Source organism: Lepidochelys kempii, chromosome 20 (genome assembly GCF_965140285.1).
Source record: "Lepidochelys kempii isolate rLepKem1 chromosome 20, rLepKem1.hap1, whole genome shotgun sequence".
Lineage (NCBI taxonomy): Eukaryota > Metazoa > Chordata > Testudines > Cheloniidae > Lepidochelys > Lepidochelys kempii.
In genome coordinates, this window is record NC_136399.1 from 10,591,514 (window position 1) to 10,612,919 (window position 21,406).

A 21,406-nucleotide genomic window follows, 5' to 3' on the forward strand; every position below is an offset into this window, starting at 1 on the left:
CACACAGGGAGTCTGTGGCAGAGCAGGGACATGAACCCAGAGCTGGCGCCATCATTCCTCCCCGGCCCTACCCAGGCTGGATGGGTTGCTATGCTCAGCCCCCACCCCCCACGGGACTCTGCTCACACCTTTGCCAGTTCGACTCTGCTGGAGGGATCCCCGAGTGCAGATGGGGGCTGGCGTAACCACCGGGTCACCCCACCCTGACCAGAGCAGAGCGGGGGTTAGTGCACTGGTGGGTGCCACAGCACTGCCTGTGCCAGCTACCCCTCAGGGCTGGCTGCTGGGAAACATCAAGGCAAGAGGGACTAGTGCAGACAAGGCCCCAGGGTGCCGGGACCGCGGGCTGGGTGGCTTTGGAGACCTGACTGCTAGAAGCCATGCTACAAGAGACCCTGGGGTTCTTTCTGCGCCAGCTGGCAAGGCAGGGGCACATTGGACTGGCCAGCCGGGATTGTGCTGCATGGAGCCAGCATTGCATTGAGAGCAGGGGCTTGAGTCAGCACTCCCAGCCCTGCAGTGGGCGTGCTGTCTGGATTCTATTGAAGGGGGCTGGGCAGGCAGGACTCCTGGCTCTTATTCCTGCCTCTGCCACCTACTCCTGGCACGCTGCTCCATGCCTCAGTTTCCCCCATGTAACATGGGGATAGTGCTTACACCTGTGACAGGGAGGCTTGGCAAGAGCCTCAGGAATATCCCTGGGGGGACTCAACGGGAGTCACAGCAGCAGGGTGTGCACTGAACAGGATTTTCCCTCCCCAGCGCCGCTATCAGCTCCTGAGAATAGCCCAGATCAGACTGGGGCTGCAGGCTGGAGCCAGCTCTGCTGCAGCAAGTAACTCCGGTGGTTAACAAGCATGCTGTCAATCCCTTCCCTGGGTAGATGGTTTGGGCAGCCAGGTGTGTGCCAGGCTCCCCTCTGGAGGCAGACCTGTGCTGCCAGCTGTGAGTTACAGAGCATCTGTGCCATGGCAGCCAGCTATCCCAGAGGGGCCCCCCCTGCCCGAGACTGGTAGCATTATCCCCCTTTTACAGATGTGGAAACTGAGGGGTAAATAGGGGAGGTGACTTGCCCAAGGTCACCCAGCTGGGAATAGAGCCCGGGTCGCCCGTCCCAGTCCAGGGCTCTATCCACTAGGCAACACTGTCTTGGTCGATGGGAAAGTAGAGAGGAATGGTGCAGTCATGGATCCACAGGGTCGGTGCCAGGGTCCCAGCTGTGGAAATCTCTGGGAGGAAGCCCTTTGCTGTGCCAGACCCCAACAGGTCTCTCTCTTCCTCCAGGACAGGCCACATGGCCTTCCCGCCTCCTGAGACTGAACCACTAGGCTTTACCCCGTGAGCCCTGCCCAGCGAGTCCAGCTGGGACAGATCCTGGTAGAGACCCGTCCACTCCGCAGGGCCCGACGCCCCTCAGCCCGGGTGACAGGGCCACTCACCCAGCGTTGTCAGAACAGTCGGGTTTCTTAGGCACCTGGACCCCAGCCTGGGCAGCCCGGCCCACTGAAGGTTAAAGCAAGAGGCCGTTCTGGTCAGCCCAGAGGCTGGTCGAGCTGCAGAGAAACCTGTTTTCAGCTCCGGGTCTCTCACTCAGGGCCTGTCTACATGTAAACCACTTCAGCTGCTCCGCTTCAGTGACGCTGCCTTTCCCATACCCCCGAGCGACACAATGGCACCGACCCAATTGTCTCGTGTAGACCAGGCCTCGGCCTGACCTTGGTCAGTTCTCAGGCAAGAGCTCCCAGCTTCCCGCACTCATCCCCCAGCTCAAACCTTCCCAACCCTGTGTTCTTGAGCTGGGGGCCCTGCTCCAATTCCCTGCTGGGAGCATCCAACCAGAGCCATTGGAGCCGGCACGGTCTTTCTGGCCCCCAGGCTGATCTGTGTTGGATTCTCTTCATTTCACCAAGACAGGGAGGTGACGCCCCCCCCCCGCCCTGCATGACTCTTACCTTCTCCAAGAATCCTTCCCCTTCACCCCCTGCCAGAGAAGCCAGGAAATATATAGGGAAACTGAGGCACGCATCAGATTCATAAAAGATATTACAAACATTCCCAGTTGGTCACAGGTGCACAGTCTCCCAGCAGCTCAGCAAAGGCTGGAAGCAAGAGCAGAGGCAACAGGAGAGAGAGATCTGGGCAGGCCTTGGATTTTACATCACTTTGCTTCTCCTAGGGGGGGCAGGAGCTACTGGGTTTCCCGTGTGAGAATCCAGAGCAGGGTGGGTTTGCAGCTGCCCTCTGCTGGGGGTGGGACGGGGATGGCAGGAGCTAGGGGAAGCCCACAGGCCAGGGCTGACTTGTGGCTAAGGCTCGGGAGAGCTGGGTTCTATTCCTGCTCTGGCAGACTCCCTGTATGCCTCAGTTTCCCTTCTGTAACACAGGCCACCCTGCCTCCCCTGGGAGGCTGAATTCATTAGTGAGATTCTGATACCATGGTGATGGGTGTAGGAGCACACACAGACAGGAGTGTCCAGGTGTGGAAGAGGCTCTGTGTGCGAAGCTTACTTCTGTGACCGAACTGCCCTGTTTATAAACAGAGAGATTGTTCTGGGTACACACTTCCCCAGTCGGTGCCTCGGTTTCCCCATCTATACAGAGGGGATAAGGACACTAGCCTTTGTAGAGCACTTTGAGATCTGCCCACAGCCAGTGTTAGAGAAGGGCTGTGGCCATTAATCCAGCCACACAGGGAATGCTATTGTTCTGCCAACCCCTCAGGATCTCCAAGGGTGTCTAGACCCCACCCCTCCCCCCGCCAGGATCTCCGAGCAGGTTCTAAATCATTCCTCCTTCCTTCTACTTCTCATGTGCTCCCCCGCGGCTCTGTCCCATGGCAAGGGGGTGGCCAACACAGCTCGCTCACCTCTCCCATGCTGGGCTCGTATGCCTTGAACGCCTTGAGTTTGGCCAGCACAGCGTGCACCAAGTGGAAGTTATCTTCATGGTCCCTGCAGCAAAGACAAACCCTGTGGGTCAGAAACAGCTCCTCCCCCAGGGGCACTTGCACTTCCTGTAGGAGGTAACCAGGTACCCTCGCCCTTTGGGCACACTCACTTCCTGTAGAGGATGGCTGGGTACTTCTCCATGGCACACTCACTTCCTATAGGGGATAGCTGGGTACCCCTTCCCCTGGACACACTCACTTCCTGTAGCGGATGGCTGGATACTCCTCCAGGGTTTCACACAATGTGGCAATCTGCTCTGCCAGCATCTCCATCTGCTTGTTCTTTTTGAAAAAGCAGTAGGGGCTGAACCAGTTGTCGAAGCTCTATGGCCTGTCCAGGGAGTACACCTTGGGGACGGGGGAGAGCAGAGATCAGACCCCGGTGCCAACTGCTTGCAGCCAGGCCAGCTGTGCCCCATACCACACCCCTAAGATGCGCTGTTGGATCAGGCCAGCCTGGCGGAGCTGTAGCGAGCCCCTAGTGAGGGAGAGATCCCTTTGCCAGTGCCACTCCTGTTGTGGTAGAGGGATAGCGAGCCAGAGATTCATGCACCAGCCTGGGATGAAGATGCCCCAGGTTCAGGTCCATACTTGGCTGCAGACTCCCAGGTGCCCTCAATGTTGGGGGAGGGGGCTTGGCGACGCTTCTCGTCTGGCGAAAGCCCCAGCATAGCCACGGGCAAACCCGGCATCAAGGCGCGTCTGCCGCTGTCGCTTATTTCACTGGCCGAACAGAACGAGCCATGGGGACAAACGTGCTTGGACACCAATAAATAGTATCAGCCCGTGAAGGGTTTGCTGGCGCAACGGGACGGGTGAGCCAGCAAAGCCTCCTGACGGACACTCAGCTTCTACCAGCCAAAGCTTCTCTTGGCACAGCTGGCACCGGTACCCCAGATGAAATCAGCTAGAGTGGCGAAAGGACTGCTTTGCCAGCGTAACGGCACCTACCCAGGGGCTCTGCCACCACAGCTGCATCAGTTACAGGGGGACTTTTTCTCTCATGTCCCTGTAACAAACCCATACCAACAAAGCTTTTGTGTGTAGACCAGGCTCATGTCTCTCTGTGCCTCAGTTTCCCCATCAATGCAATGGGGCTGACACCTCAGTCCTGCCCCTCAGGGGCAGGAGGGGGGAAATCCACTGATGACACAAGGAGGGGATGGGGTGGTTGGGTAAAGGGCAGGCGTGTGGAGTATCGGGCTGTCTTGCAGGCCTAGTATAAACCACCAGTAAGAGCTGGTAAAGCCAGGGAGGCAGGGCCCTCCTTCTCCATACATCTACCATTCCCACCCAGTGCAAGCCAACGATTCCACGTCTCACAGGGTGTGAGCAGCCAGCTAGTCCCTGCTGCCCTGTGCTGGCGTCAAACCCGGGGCCCTAGAAGGGAAAGGTTCCCCCGCCAAGCCACATGAAACACTAAGGGTGGGGTGTCGTACGTCACCATCCGCCGCGCGGACCTGCTCCTCCAAAGCCCGGCCACCCCTCACCCGGCTCTCGTAAGGCAGGAAGGCCATGTTGATCTCCTTGAGGGTTTTGATGACCTTGGTGATCCGTGACTTCCTCAGCTCCTTGAACAGAGGCTCAGGACAGGCTGCAAGGCAGAGGCAGTGGGTGGGAGTGACAGGCACAGGGCTCAGGACCCCCAGCACAGCGCCAGCCCCCACGGACGGGGCCAGACCGGGCACAGCAGGGGCAGTAGTGCTGCACGCCTGTGGGGAACCTGGGCAAGCCAGCAGGGCCACACAGGAGTCAACGATGCCCCCCCAAACCAGAGTCATGCCGGGTTCTCGCCTTCTGCAGCATCAGCAGCGAGGGGGAGCCAAAATCTCTCCTACACAGCCCCTGTCTCACACCCTGCCCTCAGCCCCTCGGCAGGGCTGAGTGACCGGAGTGTACTATGTAGGATGATGCACAAGGAGAAACGGGGACTTGGGCTCCCCCTGCCGCTGTAATGGGGAGAAGCAGATCTGACCCTGACACACTGGGTATTCTGGTGCTGTCCCATCCCCCCACCGAGTTGGGACTGATGAAGCAATGCATGCTGGGAATGGTAGCCAGAGGCCGCCTTTCTGGGCACACGCTGCAGATGTCTGTGAGCCGTGCTGGCTGGAGGCAGGCCCGTGGGGGAGAAGTGGGGGAAGGGATAGGTGGGGTCATTCGGTCTGGCCTGCTGGGGCTGCATCCCCTGCAGGAGGGCAGAGCATAATCAGGGTGCTGCGCACTGGCCTGCCGGCAGAGAGAGACCCCCCACCCCCAGGCTCCAGTGTGCTGCTGCCCAGGCTCCCAGCTGGGGGATCCCCCGACCCCCGATACTCACGGCTGAGGAAGAAGACGTGAGCTGCCTTGTAGTTGAAGGTGGGGGTGCCCTGGAAGTCATTGATCAAAGCCTGCACCGACTGCAAGGGGGAAGAAGGGGGTTGTCAGCACCTGCCGAGGCCCCTCCCTGCTGCTCAAATGGCCCAGCCCATGCCCCGCCCCTGGGGACTCAGGGCCTAGCATGATGCCATCGGGAGGTGGGCTGGTTTTTACCCCCCTGGCTCTGGGCTCCCTCCCCACCTGGAGCAGGGCTTGTGCCCATGTGCCCGGGACATCCTCAGGGCCCAGTCACATCTCTCGCTGTCACAGAAGTGTCCATGCCCGGCCACAGATGGGGCCTGGCATTGCCTTGCTGCTGAACTAAGTGGGCTCTGAGCAGTGCCCAGGGAACAGCCGGCCGAGCAGCAATCCCAGGCAACTACCATCAGGGCCCCCTCCCTCCCCGGGCACTATGCTGGGCACCTGCAGCTTCGCCACGCCAGCTAGCCTGGCAGGGTGTTTGGAACCTGTTCAGACCCCTCGACCAGCCATTGTGACAGGTGAGAACCTGGCTGCCCTGTCCCAAGCCCCAGGCCCCAGCTCGCAGTCCTCTCCTACAGCGCTCCCTCCGCGGGCAGCCCCTGCGGGTTCTGGGCTTCACCCTGCTCTGCCAGCGCCCCCTGCCCCTGGTCTCCCTCCACTCACCTTGCTGCTGCAGATGCAGGAGCCTCTTCCCCAACAGCCCCTGCTCCCTGAGCCTCTGCCTCATCGAGTCTCCTTCGCTTTGAATCTCAGCTGAGGTCGCCTCTCTCCGCCTGCTGCACCTGCCCATCCAACCCCCACAGGATTGCACTGTGGAGAGGTCTGGGGGACAGTCTGTGCCTCCCGTGGCAAAGAACATGAAGCCCAGCTCCGGGGAAGCAGCCTCCTAGGGAGCCCCTACTGGCCCCATTCCCATCCTGACGTTGTGCTGCGCACAGAGAAATGGAACGAGGGGAGTCTCCGTGTTCCCCTAGGAAAGCCCTGTAGGCCATTGGCCCAACATCTCCACCACCTTCCTGCCGTGCCGAATGCTCCCTCTGCCGCACCAGCCTAACCCGCTGCTCCACATCCCGCAGCCCAGTCTATGCCGGGGGCTCAATAACCTTCCTGGCCAATGGTACATACTGCCCCCATGCTTGGCACTCTCCTGCACCTCCTCCCACCCAGGCTGATTCACTGGTCCCAGTGGTCTGATCCGGTGTGTGTGTATGGGGGGGAGATATGGGGCTAGCTGGACAAGCTGGGTCTGATCCAGCGCGGTGGGAAGGCAGACATACCCAAGCCTAGCTGGGGACGGATGATGGGCTAGACAGAGCAGGGATCTGATCCAGCCTGGAAAAGCTCAGGTTCCTAATGAATCTCAAGAGGCTGGAGGGGGAGGAGCATGAAATATGCATACAGCATATCCCCAGGGGGACACCAGGGCAACAGGTTCGGCCTGCTTACCTTCCATTCTCTTTCCTTCTTCACGAGGACAACGCTGAGGATCTCTGTGAGGGAAAGAGACGGGGATTAGTGGTGGGGCTCAGACGGGACAGGCTGTGCCCTGAGCCAGGACCCACTGGCTGATGGAAGGACGCCTCGGGGAAGTGGCTCAGAGGCTGCTTTCAGGCCAGATAGTGTTGTGCTCCTAGCAGAGCCCCCAGTCAGCGATCATGGTGGGGTGACAGGCTAGATAGGCCATGGGTCTGATCCCCCTTCCTTTCTGCCAGGCTGGATACGAGCGCAGCTGAACTAAGGATCTGGCCCCGTGCAGGAAGAAAACAGATCCTGTCCAGCACCTCTTGACTGGAGGGGATCCAGGGACCCTCACTGTGTATGGGGGACAGCAACACAACAAAGACTTCAAATTCTGAGTCCTGCACATAGAACCCCTCCAAGGCATGCCCCACTCAGGGAACTGCTGGCCTGTCTCCTGGGCACCTTCCACAGCCCAGCTAAGCAATTAGATAGTCAGCTCTTCGGGCCAAGCACCATCTTTTTGTTGGTGATGACTGGCGCTCCTGGGCACCACTGTAATACACCTAATGAATAATGTACAACGCCTTGCAAAATGGGGCCTTGGTCCATGACTGGGGCTCCTGGGTGCTACCATAATACATCTGTTTGTTTTACCCCTACGAAGCACCTGATTCTGGCTGGCCCCGTAGGGCAATAGCCCCGAGACCCTGATCTGTGCTCTCACTCTCACTCCCACTCCCGGTAGCTGGTGTGCGTGAGTGCACTGCCCAACACACTATGTTTCCCCCATAACTCAAGCAATGCCTCTCCCTACCCCACCTCTAGCCCATCAGGACTTGGCTGCTCAGTCCTAATGAGTTTCCAAGGGCTATTCTGCACCAGGACGCGCTGGCCTCCCTGCTGCTTTCCTGCAGTTCCTTTACACCTGCGGCATACGGACGCCCCGTTCACTGGGGCACGTGGGGCTCGAGTGCATGGTAAGGGGCTGGCAGCACAGACTGGATCCAGACATGGCGAAGGCAGACACAAACCTGCTTTCTCCACGCATTTCGACCCTGAACTGCAGCTACACCCCCCCCCCACGCCAGCCTTGGACTGCCCCCACCAGCTGTGCCAGTGTCCCTCACTACTGACTGGAGCCCTTGCTATCCCAGCCCTGGGTTCCCACCCACTCCCAGCTCCGCCAGTGCCCCTCACTCCTGTCCACAGCCCCCTGCTATGCCAGCCCTGGTCTGTCCCCCCCAGCTCTGCCTCACTCCTGACCTGCAGCTATTCCAGTCCTGGGATCCGTGCCTCACGGCTCTGCAGATGCCCCTCACTCCTGACTGCAGCCCCCTGCTATCCCAGCCCTTTGCTCTCCCCCTCCCCCCCATTCCCAGCTCCACCAGTGCCCCTCACTCCTGACCCGGAGCTATTCCAGTCCTGGGTTCCCCCCTTCACGGCTCTGCAGATGCCCTTCACTCCTGACCCGCGGCCCCCTGCTATTCCTGTTCAGAGACCCCTCTTGCACCAGGGCAGTATGGCCCACCCCAAGTATTCAGAAGTCACATGTCAGGCCCTCCTAATTGTGCGATTTAGTGAGGAAAAGCTAAGAGAAGAGCTAAGGGTTATTAGCACCACCGGCCGTCCTGAGCTGTGGGCCACTTTTGCTCTGTCCCAGTTCTGGGGGCAACCATGGAACATCAGAACTGAATCCACTTTGCAAGGGTCTTTTAAACCCCAGGTCTGTGGTCTGGATTTAGCCACAGGCCCCGTCCACTGCAGCCTGGGCTGGAGATTCAGCAGTGGGTTGGGCTTCTGAAGTAACAGAAGTGGGTTGGGCTTCTGAAGTGTAAGGCTTTACCTTGATCTCTCCTACATTACAGCTATAACCTACGCCAGCTCTGTGTTGGGGCCGGGCAGAAGTGTACTGCTTTACTATGTTACGAAGTGGCTATGACGTCATTTTTCTCCTCGCGCGCAGCCGTTACCCGTTCTGACAGGCTGTTTATAATGTTAACTTTACTAGTTTTCAGAGGTTGTCGGAGTTGGGGGTGGGGGGGGAGTGTGCAAGGTGGAAGTTTCGCCTAGTGCACAAAATATCCTTGCACCGGCCCTGGTGGGAGTCATCCTGATGGAAAGAGATGACGACAATGACGCCCCCGCAAAATGCAGCTCCTATGGGAGGGGGCAGCCCTCGGGGTTGGGGCAGACAGCCTCCTCCCCTTCCTGGTGTGTGACAGGCAGGCGGGGGGGAGCTCTCTGCTCTGACTGACTCCTAATCCTCCCTGAGGATGAGACACACCCAGGAGCACCCCTCCCAGGGCTCCCCAACTGGGCCCTGCCCCCCCAGACCCACACCCAACCAGACCCTGCCCCCGACCGGGCTCAGACCCCCCCGGCTCCGCACTCACTCTTGCGCACCACCGCCTTCAGTCCGGACGGGGCCATCTCCGCCTCTTGCCACGTCCCCTCGAGCCCTGTGGGTAGAAGTAGGACTCAGCTGTGTGCGGGGTGGGGCTGGAGTCAGGACTCCTGGGTTCTGCCCCGGCTCTGCTCCTGTCCTTGGGCACGCCCTGGCCTCTCCCTGCCATGCTCTGGGGAGTGTCTGTGACGCTGGACGACGGCCCCTAGTGACGCTGAAATCAGTCACTGGTGGACGGGCCCGGCCCCCCCTAGTGTCACTGATGGACGGGCCCAGCCCCCCCAGTGACTGATTTCAGTATAAAGCAACTGGGGTGCTGGCGGGTCGATGTCTGCAAGGCTGAAGATGGCCGAATGCCGCAGCCCCCCACTTCTGGCGCTGCGAGGGCTGGGCCTGGGCACCAAGGGGCGGGCGCCCAGTGACAGGGCCACGCAGGTCCCCACTGAACCCCCACCTGGTCATGTGGGGCGCAGAGGGAGGCGGGGGCCTCGGGCAGGGTTAAAGCGAGGACTGGGTTGGGGTAGTGGGGCCTCAGCCCACTCCAGTCAGGGCCCCCCAGTGAGCTGCAAGTCCCCCCTCCAACCAGTGTCCCCCCCTCAGCAGTGCCCCTCGCCCCCCCCCACGCACCTCCCCCCTCGGTCAGGCCCCTCGCCCACCTGCACCCAGCCCCCCTCAGCCAGGCCCCGTGTTGTACCCAGGAACAGGAGCAGGTCGAATGGAGCGAACGGCCTCTGCCCGTCTCGCCCCGTCAGGAATGGCGTCCTTCAGCGCTGCCGGGGGCGGGGAGGGCTGGAGCCGCGCGCGCCCAGCGACTGGCACGGACTGTACCGCTGCTCAGCCAGTGCCGGCCCTTCCTGCACGGAGCGGCGGGAAAACATGGTACAGCCCCAGCCGGGGTGGAAACAGTCTGAGGTAAAATTGTCCTGGGAGCTGCCAATGGCGGGAAAAACCGGTTGGATCCAGTTGTGACTGGGCCATGATCACCGTAAACAACAAGATGGCGGTCACAAGATGGCCGTTCCGACGCCATCTTGGATTGCTGCTCTGTCTTTACAAACCCCATATTGAATTTAATATACACATATTTTAACAGACTATAATCCTATAACAAAACACACCCAACAGTATACAGAGCAGTATAAACAAGTCATTGTCTGTATGACATTTTAGTTTGTCCTGACTTTGCTAAAGCTTTTTGTGTAGCCTGTTGGTGTACCCCCGGAAGACCTCTGCGTACCCCCAGGGGCACCCGTAACCCTGGTTGAGAACCACTGGGTTAGAGAAACGTGTGTGTGTGTGTGTCTAGGAATCAGGACTCCTGGGGTCTATCCTGACTGCGAGCGGAGTGGGGTCTAATGGTTAGAGCAGAGAGCTGGCAGGTAGGATTCCTGGGTTCTAGTCCAGGCGATGCAACTGATTCATTCTGTGACATGGTTTGTTCTGCCTTGTCCTCCTGTGACATGTGGAGCGCAAAGACCTGCCCCAGCCCTTCCCTTCCGGCTGGGTGGTGCAGGAATTAATGTCCGTAGAGCCTGGGCTCTAAAATCCTGGAGCAAAGCGTCCTGGAGAAGGAATTAGTTCCCCAAGCTTGACTGGCTCCCTGCCCCATCCCTCCCTCCATCAATCAGAACGAATCCCTCATGGCAGAGCTGTTGTCTGGTTACCCGCAGTGCAGACCCAATCTATTGTGTCCTGGCTGCTGTTCAGCTCAGGTTAACAGCATGGTCTGTTTCTGTGAACTCCCCCAGAGCTTTCGAATGGAAGTGAGAGTCTTCTTCACATCCTGCTCTAAACTGTGAGTAGTGTCGCTCTGTGGCTGTTGAACAGCTGCTGCATTCCTACCCCAGAGGTGGCATCATTTCAGTGCTGGGTGGGTGATCCCTGTGTAGTGTTGTTGAGTGCTGTTCCACATCAGCTATGCTCCATCCAGAGCTGTCTGCATTTCAATGCCAGGTGAGTGATCCCTGTATTGTGTTGTGGGGGGGAGGGATAGCTCAGTGGTTTGAGCATTGACCTGCTAAACCTAGGGTTGTGAGTTCAATCCTTGAGGGGGAGCCATTTAGGGATCTGGGGCAAAAACTGGGGATTGTCCCTGCTTTGAGCAGGGGGTTGGACTAGATGATCTCCTGAGGTCCCTTCCAACCCTCATGTTCTATGATACGCTGCTGCGCTCCACCCCAGAGGTATTTGTATTTCAGTGCTGGGCGAGCAATCCATGTGTTGTTATGCAGCTACTACGCTCCACTCCAGAAGTGGCTGCAATTCAGTGCAGGGTGAATGAAAGTCCATGTCTCATTTTGCAAAGCATGGGTTCTCCAAGCAAGGGTGCTGTCTGTCCCATGTTCCTGCTCAATAGACTCTGGATTCTTAGCATCAGCGGAGCTACATTTTGAGCCGTGGTGGAACCAGGAGGCAGCTGGGTCATTGGTGGTTCCACCTTCAGTTATACCTATTGGCTTGAAAAGGCGCCACACGTGTACCTAATGGCTGGCGAGGGGGGCAGTTGCCCCCCGGCCCGCTATTAGCTCTGCCACTGATTCTTTTTAAATGTTCATTGCGCTGCTTCCACCAGCCACTTTGATTTCATTTTGTTTTACAGACCCAAGCAAAATGCAAGCGGCAACCTGGCCAGAAGCAGATCCGTGTAATTGAACAGACTCATCCAATTACTGAGCCTTCCCAGAGCCAGGTGCTGCCCTCACGGTACATCAAACCTAGAGGACCTGCTAGGCTCCCAGTAGATGTAGCCTAGAGCCAAACGCAGGCCAGGCAATGTGGCTTCGCCCATGGAGTTCAGGTCCAGGGATTCAGTAGGGAGTAAATGGCCAGCACTGGATGCTTCAGGTTTTGGTGCCCACCCAGAGACGGCTGGGGGCTGATTTTCAATTACACACCTGTGGCTGGCCCAGGCCAGCTGACTCCAGCTCCCGGGGCTCGGGCTAAGGGGCTGTTTAGCTGCGGTGTAGCCTTTGGGGCTCAGGCTGGAGCTTCGACTCTAGAACGATGCGAGGTGGGAGGTTCCCAGAGCTCGGGCTCCAGCCCAAGCCAGAACGTCTGCACCACAAATAAACAGCTGCTCAGCTCGAGCCCTGTGAGCCGGAGTCAGCTGGCCCGGGCCAGCCGTTGGCATGTAACTGCAGTGTAGACACACCCTAAGTGCCCACAAGCCCCCTGGGAGCTGCGGGTATTTAGCACCTCTGAAATCTAGGCCCCCGGTGTCTCAAAGTTAGGGGCCATTCAAAATCTTCTTGCCAGTGTCTTCCTCCACCCCCCACTGCTCCTCGGACGTTCCTGTTAACTGCTGGAAATGGCCCACCTTGATTATTACTACAAAAGGTTTTCTCCTCCCCGCTCTCCTGCTGGTAATAGCTCATCTTAAGTGATCCCTCTCCTTACAGTGTATATGATATCACCCATTTTTTCATGTTCTGGGTGTATATAAATCTCCTCACTGTATTTTCCACTGAATGCATCCGATAAAGTGAGCTGTAGCTCACGAAAGCTTATGCTCAGATAAATTGGTTAGTCTCTAAGGGTATGTCTACACTACGAAATTAGGTCGAATTTATAGAAGTCGGTTTTGTGGAAAGCGTTTTTATACAGTTGATTGTGTGTGTCCCCACACAAATGCTCTAAGTGCATGTAGTCGGTGGAATGTGTCCACAGTACCGAGGCAACCGTCGACTTCCGGAGCATTGCACTGTGGGTGGCTATCCCACAGTTCCCGCAGTCTCTGCCACCCATTTGAATTCTTGGTAGAAATCCCAGTGCCTGATGGGGCTAAAACATTGTCGCGGGTGGTTCTGGGTACATATCGTCAGGCCCCCGTTCCCTCCCTCCCTCCAGGAAAGCAAGGGCAGACAATCGTTTTGCGCCTTTTTTCTTGAGTTACCTGTGCAGACGCCATACCACGGCAAGCATGGAGCCCGCTCAGATCACTTTGGCAATTAGGAGCACATTAAACACCACACGCCTTATCCAGCAGTATATGCAGCACCAGAACCTGGCAAAGCGATACTGGACAAGTAGGCGACGTCAGCGTGGTGACATGAGTGATGAGGACATGGACACAGACTTCTCTCAAAGCACGGGCCCCGGCAATGTGGGCATCATGGTGCTAATGGGGCAGGTTCATGCGGTAGAATGCCGATTCTGGGCCTGAGAAACAAGCACAGACTGGTGGGACTGCATAGTGTTGCAGGTCTGGGATGATTCCCAGGGGTTGCGAAACTTTCGCATGCGTAAGGGCACTTTCATGGAACTTTGTGACTTGCTTTCCCCTGCTCTGAGGCACAAGAATACCAAGATGAGAGCAGCCCTCACAGTTGAGAAGCAAGTGGCAATAGCCCTGTGGAAGCTTGCAACGCCAGATAGCTACCGGTCAGTCGGGAATCAATTTGGTGTGGGCAAATCTATTGTGGGGGCTGCTGGGATGCAAGTAGCCAACGCAATCAAAGATCTGCTGATATCAAGGGTAGTGACCCTGGGAAATGTGCAGGTCATAGTGGATGGGTTTGCTGCAATGGGATTCCCTAACTGTGGTGGGGCCGTAGACGGAACCCATATCCCTATCTTGGCACCAGAGCACGAAGCGGGCGAGTACATAAACCGCAAGGGGTACTTTTCAATAGTGCTGCAAGCTCTGGTGGATCACAAGGGACGTTTCACCAACACCAACGTGGGATGGCCGGGAAAGGTACACGACGCTCGCATCTTCAGGAACTCTGGTCTGTTTCAAAAGCTGCATGAAGGAACTTTATTCCCACACCAGAAAATAACTGTTGGGGATGTTGAAATGCCTATAGTTATCCTTGGGGACCCAGCCTACCCCTTAATGCCATGGCTCATGAAGCCGTACCCAGGCAGCCTGGACAGTAGTCAGGAGCTATTCAACTACAGGCTGAGCAAGTGCAGACTGGTGGTAGAATGTGCATTTGGACATTGAAAAGCGTGCTGGTGCGGTTTACTGACTCGGTTAGACCTCAGCGAAACCAATATTCCCACTGTTATTACTGCTTGCTGTGCGCTCCGCAATATCTGTGAGAGTAAAGGGGAGACGTTTATGGCGGGGTGGGAGATTGAGGCAAATCGCCTGGCTGCTGGTTACGCACAGCCAGACACCAGGGCGGTTAGAAGAGCACAGGAGGGTGCGGTACGCATCAGAGAAGCTTTGAAAACCAGTTTCATAACTGGACAGGCTACGGTGTGAAAGTTCTGTTTGTTTCTCCCTGATGAAACCCCCCGCCCCTTGGTTCACTCTATTTCCCTGTAAGCTAACCACCCTCCCCTCCTCCCTTTGATCACCACTTGCAGAGGCAATAAAGTCATTGTTGCTTCACATTCATGCATTCTTTATTCATTCAGCACACAAATAGGGGGATAACTACCAAGGTAGCCCAGGAGGGGTGGTGGAGGAGAGAAGCACCAGGAGGGGTGGTGGAGGAGGGAAACAGCACTTTAAAAGTTTAAAACTTGAAAACTTATTGAATGCCAGCCTTCTGTTGCTTGGGCAATCCTCTGGGGTGGAGTGGCCGGAGGCCCCCCCCACTGCGTTCTTGGGTGTCTGGGTGAGGAGGCTATGGAACTTGGGTAGGAGGGCGGTTGGTTACACAGGGGCTGTAGCAGCGGTCTGTGCTCCTGCTGCCTTTCCTGCAGCTCCACCATACGCTGGAGCATATTGGTTTGATCCTCCAGCAGCCTCCTCTCATGACGCTGCCGCCACCTTTCAGCTTCAGCCCTCTCTTCAGCCCGCCACTTACTCTCGTCAGCCCACCACCTCTCCTCCCAGTCATATTGTGCTTTCCTGCACTCTGACATTGTCTGCCTCCACACATTCGTCCATGCTTTGTCAGTGTGGCAGGATAGCATGAGCTCAGAGAACATTTCATCATGAGTGCGTTTTTTCACCTTCTAATCTTCACTAGCCTCTGGGAAGCAGAAGACCCTGTGATCCTTGAAACACATGCAGCTGGTGGAGAAAGAAAAAAGACAGTGGTTTTTAAAAAGACACATTTTCTAGAACAATGGCTACACTCTTTCACGGTAAACCTTGCTGTTAACATTACATACACAGCACATGTGCTTTCGTTCCAAGGTAGCATTTTGCCTCCCCCCACCACGTGGCTAGCAGCGGGGAACATTTCTGTTCAGCCATAGGCAAACAGCCCAGCAGGAATGGGCACCTCTCAATGTCCCCTTAAGAAAAGCACCCTATTTCAACCAGGTGACCATGAATGATATCACTCTCCTGAGGATAACACAGAGAGATAAAGAACGGATGTTGTTTGAATGCCAGCAAACATACACTGCAATGCTTTGTTCTACAATGATTCCCGAGTATGTGCTACTGGCCTGGTGTGGTCAAGTGTCCTACCATGGTGGACAGAATAAGGCTGCCCTCCCCAGAAACCTTTTGCAAAGACTTTGGGAGTACATCCAGGAGAGCCGCAAATGCCAGGGCAAATTAATCATTACACATGCTTGCTTTTAAACCATGTATGCTATTTTAAAAGGTACACTCACCAGAGGTCTCTTCTCCACCTGGCGGGTCCGGGAGGCAGCCTTGGGTGGGTTCGGGGGGTACTGGCTCCAGGTCCAGGGTGAGAAACAGTTCCTGGCTGTTGGGAAAACCGGTTTCTCCACTTGCTTGCTGTGAGCTATGTACAACTTCATCATCATCATCTTCCTCGTCCCCAAAACCTGCTTCTGTGTTGCCTCCCTCTCCATTGAAGGATCAAACAACACGGCTGGGGTAGTGGTGGCTGAACCCCCTAAAATGGCATGCAGGTCATCATAGAAGCGGCATGTTTGGGGCTCTGACCTGGAGCAGCCGTTTGCCTCTGTGGTTTTCTGGTAGGCTTGCCTCAGCTCCTTAAGTTTCACGCAGCATTGCTTCGGGTCCCTGTTATGGCCTCTGTCCTTCATGCCCTGGGAGATTTTGACAAAAGTTTTGGCCTTTCAAAAACTGGAATGGAGTTCTGATAGCACGGATTCCTCTCCCCATACAGAGATCAGATCAGGTACCTCCCGTTCGGTCCATGCTGGAGCTCTTTTGCGATTCTGGGACTCCATCATGGTCACCTCTGCTGATGAGCTCTGGCCAGCGTGGCAAGCTGCAGGTGACCATGCAAACAGGAAATTGAAATTCAAAAGTTTGCGGGTCTTTTCCTGTCTACCTGGCCAGTGCATCTGAGTTGAGAGTGCTGTCCAGAGCGGTCACAATGGAGCACTCTGGGATAGCTCCCGGAGGCCAATACCGTCTAATTGCGTCCATAGTACCCCAAATTCAACCCGGCAAGGCCGATTTAAGTGCTTATCCCCTTGTCTGGGGTGGAGTACGGAAATCGATTTTAAGAGCCCTTTAAGTCGAAAAAAAGGGCTTCATCGTGTGGACGGGTGCAGGGTTAAATCGATTTAACGCTGCTAAATTTGACCTCAACTCCTAGTGTGGACCAGGGCCTAGTGTGGTTGCAGTTCTACATCTTTATACCCGTGGAGCTTATTCCGCTTCTCCTATAGGAATAGCGATCCCAGGACTAGCACTCCTATACCAGCATAACTGCCTCAACACGAGGGTGCCTCACTTTAACTGTACTGGTCTAGCCAGTGGCTCAACCCTTCTATTTGATGCCTGGGCTTCTGACTCTGAAAACATGGTCGTCATCTTCTGTAACCTTGACATAACTCAAGCATAGCATGTGACATTACAGCAGGAGCTGCTGTTTATAAATGTAGTACCTTCCCCGCCAGTACTGTTGTCATTCCTGACTCACTCTCTCTCTCTCTCTCTCTCTCTCTCTTTTCAGGCTCTCTGTAAGGCTCTTGCTATGGGAAGGAGCAGCCTGGAGAAGAGCTGAAGCTTTTAAACTTCGTCAATATTTTTAAACTTGTAGATTCCCTACCATTGGGGTGTTGGGGTGTCCAGGTGGAAGGGGTGTCAGGGTGGAAGGACTGTCTAGCCTGTGTTATACAAGAAGTCAGACTTGATGGTCCAATGTCCCATTAAATTCTGCGAAATTATGTAACTGGAAAATGGCCCTTCCTGAGACCCTGCACTGGCCTCACCCGGCATCTCGCCAAGCCCAGACCGGCTGTATGTTCGCAGGCACGTTTCTTCCAAACCAGAAGTGGGAAACGTGATAGGCTGTGAGGCCAAGGCCAAGGGAACCATCGAGAGCTCAGCAGGGCTGGACGACCCTCAGGGCTTCGGGAAGAGAGGAAGGAGCAAACCCCTCCCTTATTAGGGAAAATGAGGGCCAGTGAAACATGCCCAGGGCTAGGGAATATAAACGCCAACTCAGGAAAGGTAAGGACACCATGAGGCAGGGTCTGATCCTGTGCAAGGAAGAGCTCTGCTCCAAGAACACAGCCTGTCTCGGTGAGTAGAGCAGTGCCATCAGCCTGTCCCGCAGTCAGGCAGTGCCCAGCCTGCAGATATGAGCTACAGACAACTCAGAGTGCTGGCAGCAAAGCTGAGAGAGAGCATCTCTCTCAACCCCTGTCCTGCGCTGCTCTCCAGATCCCCTCAGAAACTGATGTTCCTCCTCTCCCATCTCAGCCAAATCCCAGGGGAATCTGTGCTCGGGGCCAGGCTGGGACAGAATCTGTCCTGCAGCTTTTGAGTCATGGGCACAAATCCACTTTCTGCTTAAAAAAGAATTCCAACTTTTCAGTGGCTGGGGCTGAGTCCCAAAGAGCTGAACAGAAGGGCTGTGAGTTGCAGGCAGGTGGAGATGCTGAAGGGCTGCGAGCCCCAGACCCGGCGCAGATGCTGAAGGGCTGCGAGCCCTGGGCCCAGCCTAGAGGCTGAAGTGTTGTGAGCCCTAGGCCCAGCCTAGAGGATGAAGGGCTGCGTGTCCCGGGCCCAGCCTAGAGGCTGAAGGGCTGCGAGCCCCGGGCCTGGTGCAGCTGTTGAAGGGCTGTGATCCTCGGGCCTGTTGCAGCCAGACATCCTGGGCCCTTTCCAGTGTATCAGCTGGGGGAGAGAAGAGGGGGTGCCACCTCAGTTTGGAAGGGAATTTGTTATTCAAAAGTATCTGCTCAAGATGAAGCAGTCATTGGATTAGGGTTGTTGGCTTGAGCTGCACAGCCTCAATTCTCCCTTCCTTTCTCCATCATCCCCAGGGCTACTGGCTCCGGCGTTGTCTCAAAATTAGGCAAATCATAGATTCATAGATTCCAGTGACAGAAGGGATCATCTAGTCTGGTCTTCTGGATAGCACAGGCCAGAGAGCTTCCCAAAAATAATCCCTAGAGCAGATCTTGTCGGAAAACACCCAATCTGGATTTTAAAATGGTCAGTGATGGAGAATCCATCACAATCCTTGGTAAATTATTCCGATGGTTAATTACCCTCACTGTCAATCATTTACACCTTTTTTCCAGTCTGAATTTGTTTAGCTTCAACTTCCATGTTATACCAATCGCCGGTAGATTGAAGAGCCCATTATTAAATATTTGTTCCCCATGTAGGTACTTGGAGACTGTAATCAAATCACCCCTTAACCTTCTCTTTGTTAAGATAAATAGATTGAGCTTCTTGCCTGTATCGCTATAAGTCATGTTTTCCAGTCCTTTAATCATGCTTGTGGCTCTTTTCTGAACCCTCCAATTTATAAACATCCTTTTTGAATTGTGGATACAACAACTGGACACAGTAGGGATCACAGTGGTTCCACTATTGAGGTACAGTAACCTCTCTACTCCTACTCGAGATTCCCCTATTTAGGCATCCCAGGATCACTCCAGCTATTTTGGTCACTCTATCGCACTGGGAGCTCATGTTCAACTACTTATTCACTTCTACCCCCAAATCTTTTTCAGAGTCACTGCTTCCCAGGATAGAGTCCCCCATCCTCTAACTAAGGCCTACAGGTTTTGTTCCTGGATGTATATGTTTACATTAGCCATATTAAAATTAGGGCTGTCAAGCAATTAAAAAAATTAATTGCGATTAACTGCGCGATTCAAAAAATGAACCGTGCGATTCAAAAAAGAATTACGCGATTAATTGTGCTGTTAAACAACAATAGAATACCATTTCTTTTAAATATTTTTGGATGTATACTACATTTTCAAATCTATTAATTTCAATTACAACACAGAATAAAGAGTGTACAGTGCTCACTGTATATTTATTTTTGATTATAAATAATTGCACTGTAAAAAACAAAAAAAAACTATTTTTCAATTCACCTCATACAAGTACTGTAGTGCAGTCTCTTTACCATGAGAGTTGAGCTTACAAATGTAGAATTATATATATATATATATATATATATATATATATATATATATATATATATATATATATATATATATATAAACTGCGTTCAAAAATAAAACAATGTAAAACTTTAAAGCTTATAAATCCACTCAGTCCTACTTCTTGGTCAGCCAATCGCTCAGACAAACAAGGTTGGTTACAATTTGCAGAAAATATTGCTGCCTGCTTCTTGTTTACAATGACACCCGAAAGTGAGAACAGGTGTTCCCATGGCACTGTTGTCGCTGGCGTTGAAAGATATTTTTGTGCCAGATATGCTAAAGATTCATATGTCCCTTCATGTTGCAATCACCATTCCAGAGGACATGCTTCCATGCTGATGAGGGGCTCTGCTTTTGATAACAATCCAAAGCAGCGTGGACTGACACATGTTCATTTTCATCATCTGAGTCAGATGCCACCAGGAGGTTGATTTTCTTTTTTGGTGGTTTGGGTTCTGTAGTTTCTGTATCAGAGTGTTGCTCTTTTAAGGCTTCTAAAAGCATGCTCCATACCTTGTCCCTCTCAGATTTTGGAAGGCACTTCAGAATTTTCAACCTTGGGTCGAGTGCTGTAGCTATTTTTAGAAATCTCACATCGGTACCTTCTTTGCATTTTGTCAAATCTGCAGTGAAATCTTAAAATGAACATGTGCTGGGTCATCATCCGAGACTGCTATAACATGAAATATGTGCAGAATGTGGGTAAAACAGAGTAGGAAACATACAATTCTCCCCCCAAGGAGTCCAGTCACAAATGTAATTGATGCATTATTTTTTTAATGAGCATCATCAGCGTGGAAGCATGTCCTCTGGAATGGTGGCTGAAGCATGAAGGGGAATATGAATGTTTTGCATATTTAGCATGTAAATACCTTGCAACGCTGGCTACAAAAGTTCCATGCCTTCTCACTTTCAGGTGACATTGTAAATAAGAAGCAGGCAGCAGTATCTCCCCTCAATGTAAACAAACTTGTTTGTCTGAGCGATTGGCAGAATAAGAAGTAGGTTAGGTAACCAAAAAAAAATTTGCATTTGTAAGTTACACTTCGAGGTCTAGTGGGTATGAGTGGGGGCGCTGGGGGTGGGAGTCAGCACTCCTGGGTTCTATTCCTGGATCTGTGAGGGAGGGTTGTCTACTGTTTAGATCAGGAGATGGAGAGTCAGGACTCCTCCTGGCTTTGCAGCTGACTCCCTGTGTGACTGAGGGCAATTCCCCGCACCCCCCCGTGCCTCAGTCATACGGGGATAATGACACCGACCCAGCTCCTGGGGGTTGGGGCTGGATTCATTCCAGTCTATACAGCACCTCTAAGGGAGGTGCTAGGAAAGGGCAGGACATAAGTAACCAACAGACACTAATGGGATGCACCATGTGATTCTCTTTCTGTCCCTAGCGCATGTGACTGTGGACCCCAACACAGCCAATGCCTACCTGCTCTTGTCCCGGGATCAGCGGAGCGTGAGGGTGGGCAACAAGAGGCGGGACGTCCCCAGTAACCCCAAGCGGTTTGACACGTGCACCTGCATCCTGGGCCGGCAGCGGTTCACAGCCGGGATGCACTACTGGGAGGTGGAAGTGGGGGACAAACCATGTTGGACACTGGGGGTCTGTGAGGAGTGTGTGAGCAGGCAGGGAATATTCACGCCCTCTCCAGCGACTGGTTTCGGGACGGTGTGGCTGCACAATGGGGATGAGTATGCAGCGCTCACTTCCCCCCTGCCCGAGCTTATGCTGAGAGCGAAGCCTCGGCAGATTGGCATCCTCCTGGACTTTGAGGCCGGAGAGGTGTCCTTCTACAACGTGACTGGCAGCTGTCACATCTACACCTTCAGTGGCATCTTCTTGGAGCCCCTGTGGCCATACTTCTACCCGAGGGTGCGGGCAGGTAGCCTGAATGATGCCCCTCTGACCCTCCCACAGGGAACACAGCAGCCATGAGCCAGTCACAGCCGCCTTGGCACCTTGGGCTTTCAGGACTTACCAATGA